This window comes from Gossypium hirsutum, chromosome A08 (genome assembly GCF_007990345.1).
Source record: "Gossypium hirsutum isolate 1008001.06 chromosome A08, Gossypium_hirsutum_v2.1, whole genome shotgun sequence".
NCBI lineage: Eukaryota > Viridiplantae > Streptophyta > Magnoliopsida > Malvales > Malvaceae > Gossypium > Gossypium hirsutum.
Genome location: NC_053431.1, coordinates 100,912,543 through 100,916,201, shown reverse-complemented (window position 1 = coordinate 100,916,201; position 3,659 = coordinate 100,912,543). Strand labels below are relative to the sequence as shown.

The following is a 3,659-nucleotide window of genomic DNA, read 5'->3' as shown; positions in this document are numbered from 1 at the left end:
GTCACTTTATTACTTGTTGTGATTGTGTACACTTGCACATTTTCGTCATTCCAAGTTTTTGCTGCCGTTGCCAGGAACTGTTTTAAAAAGTCATTATTAGTGAATTTGTTAGTTTTGCATTTTGGTTTAATTTTCTGTTTAAATTCTAACTTAATTAATTTCTCTGTGATTATTTCAGGTGTTTATGAGTATTGACCGAATTATTGACCTACTCCCTGTAGACCCTAAGATTAAACAAACTTTTCAACAGTGAAGAAGTTAAGCAAATCAGAGAAGGACCGAAGAGATGAACTTTGAAAATTTGATCCAAGGAAATGGAGTAACCCTACTCAAAATCCTATCCTTATTGCTGATGATAGGGATAGAGCTTTACGACAGTATGCCGTGCTAGTGTTTAATGACCTTAATTCAGTTATTAGGAGACCCAAAATTGAGGCACAGCAGTTTGACCTGAAGCCAGTCATGTTCCAGATGCTTCAGAAAGTGGGCCAATTTAGTGGAATGCCTACCGAAGATCCTCACCTACACTTAAGACTATTTATGGAGGTCACCGATTCTTTCAAGTTAGCCGAAGTACTTGAAGATGCATTACGATTGAAGCTATTCCTGTGTTCACTAAAGGACAGAGCTCGAGCCTGGTTGAACTCATTGCCGCAAAATTCAATTTCCACATGTCAAGAGTTAGCAGAAAAATTCCTTATGATGTATTTCCCGCCTAGCAAGAATGCTAAGTTGAGGAACGAGATCACTACTTTCCAACAAATGGATGATGAGTCCTTGTATGAGGCATGGGAAAGGTGCTAAGAATTATTATGAAAGTTCCCTCATCATGGAATCCCACATTGCATCCAACTTGAGACATTTTATAATGGTCTCAATGCTCACACGAGGATGGTAGTTGACGCTTCTGCTAACGGTGCTCTCCTTTCTAAGTCTTATAATTAGGCATATGAAATCATTGAAAGGATTACCAGCAACAATTATCAATGGCCAACCAATCGAGCAGCATCAGAAAGATGAGCTGTTGGAATACATGAAGTAGATGCTTTCACTTCATTCACATCTCAAGTGTCCCCAATATCCTCAATGCTTAAAAATCTTACTACTCATGGGTCTAACAGTTTTGCAGCACAACCACCTAACCAATTTGAAAATATAGTTTATATCTATTGTGAGGAAGGACAATTGTTCGAAGAATGTCCATCAAACCCAGAATCCATGTAAAACATAAGTAACCAAAACCAAAATTGAGGAAGGCAAGGATTGCAATCCAATTTCTATAACCCATCGTGGCAAAACCACCCGAATTTTTCCTAGAGTAAACAAGGGGTTGGAACCAGTAATACTTATGTCCAACCTAGATCAACCCAACCATCTAGTTTTCTCCAACAAGTTCTGAAACCAACCCAAGCTGAACCATCCAATGGCTTAGAAAATTTGTTGAAGGCATACATGGCCAAGAATGATGCCTTAATCCAAAGCCAAGCAGCTACATTGAAAAACCTGGAAAACCAAATGGGCCAGCCTGCAACTGAACTCATACACAGACCACCAGGTGCTTTACCTAGTGAAACAGAGAATTCGAGGAATTCAGGAAAGAAGCATTGCAAAGCGTTGACATTGAGGAGTGGAAAGATAGTAGAGCCCAACACCAGCGAAGCTGAAAAGGAGCAAGCTGACGCTCAAAATCTAGAGGAAGTTCAACCAAGTGTTGAAATTCCAGTTTCACAAGAACCAGGCTCTGGAAAACTAGACAAGGTAATTTCAGAACCAGCTAATTCTGATCAACAAATAACTTCGTTAGATGCAAAATTGTCATAGAAGACAAATCAACCAGTTCCAGTAAAGAAACCAGCACCACCCTACCCTCGAAGACTTCAACAGTAGAAGTAGGAGATTCAATTTAAGAAGTTCTTAGACATACTCAAGCAACTTCATATCAACATCCCGTTGGTTGAAGCACTTGAGCAAATGCCAAACTACGTCAAATTCATTAAGGATATCCTATCCAAAAAATAAAGACTTGGAGAATTTGAGACGGTAGCTCTGACGAAGGAATGCCGTGTAATCTTCAAGGTCAAATTATCCCCAAAGTTGAAGGATCCTAGATGTTTTACCATACCTTGCAATATTGGAGCAACATATTGCGGTAAGGCATTATGTGACTTAGGTGTGAGTATTAAATTGATGCCTGTGTTAATATTTAGGAAGTTGGGGATAGGTAAAGTTAGACATGCTATGGTTACACTTTAATTAGTAGATCAATATTTAGAGCATCTAGAAGGAAAAATCGAGGATGTATTCGTACGCGTAGATAAATTTATCTTTCCTGCTAATTTTGTTATTCTAGACTTTGAAGCAGATAAAGAAGTGCCAATTATCCTAGGATGACTGTTCTTAGCAACCGAAAGGACCCTTATTGATGTGCAGTAGGGTGAGCTTACTATGCGTGTTTAGGATGATCAAGTAACATTTAACTTTTTTAAGTCTATGCGATTTCCTGACAAAATTGATGATTGTTCTGCAGTATCCGATTTAGAGAATTTAATAGTGGAGAAGGAGCTCAACTATGTTGAGGATCCTTTGGAACAAATTTTGACATCAGATCCTCTGAATGATGAATAGGAGGATGAACACTTAGCGTTCTTAGAAGCTAATCAAAAGGGATTTAATTCGCAATCCCGTTTTGAATTTTTAGAATTAGAGAAAAGGGATTATGCTCAATCAAAAGTGTCAATCGAGGAGTCACCTAAACTAGAACTCAAGGTACTGCCCTCACATCTAAAATATGTTTATTTAGCTAACGCTTCTACTCCAACTGTGATTTTTTCAGCAGAATTTACTAGTGAGCAAGAAGATAAACTCATCTTGGTGTTGAAACAATTCAAGAAGGCTATCGGATGGACCATAGCCGATATTCACGAAATTAGTCCATCTGTATGCATGCACAAGATTATCCTAGAAGATGGAAGAAAAGAGATGGTCGATAGACAACGAAGATTGAACCCCATCATGAAGGACGTAGTCAAGAAAGAAATCATCAAGGGGTTAGATGTGGGCCTAATCAACCCCATCTCAGACAGTTCATGGGTAAGTCTGGTCCAGTGCGTTCCGAGAAAGGAGGTATCATGGTCATTGAAAACAAAAATAATGAGTTGATACCGACTAGAATGGTTACGGGATGGAGAATTTGCATGGATTGCCACAAACTGAACAAGGCGACTAGGAAAGAACACTTTCCTTTGCCATTTTTAGACCAGATACTGGATAGACTTGCAGGGCGAGACTATTACTTTTTTCTCGATGGGTACTAAGGGTATAATCAGATTACAGTAGCACCAGAAGATCAACATAAGATAACATTCAGCTACCCGTACGATACATTTGCATTTAGATGCATGTCATTTGGTTTATGTAATGCACCTGCTACATTTTAAAGATGTATGATGTTTATTTTTACTGACATGGTAAAGAAGTATTTGGAAGTTTTTATGGATGATTTTTCAGTATTTAGAGATACTTATGACGATTGCTTAGCCAATCTAGTGAAGGTATTAACGCGATGTGAAGAAACAAACCTAGTACTCAACTGGGAAAAGTGTCATTTCATGGTACGAGAACAGATTGTTCTAGGACATCGGATAACGAGACATGGGATT

At 38.5% G+C, this 3,659-nt stretch overlaps 1 non-coding gene across 1 annotated transcript; it reads right to left on the bottom strand.

Moving 5' to 3' along the window:
* Positions 1–729: 729 nt before the first annotated feature.
* On the bottom strand, positions 730–836 carry LOC121205577 (small nucleolar RNA R71). The gene has a single exon (XR_005900653.1). It is a non-coding gene; the product is annotated as a small nucleolar RNA R71 (small nucleolar RNA).
* Between the last annotated feature and the right edge of the window lie 2,823 nt (positions 837–3,659).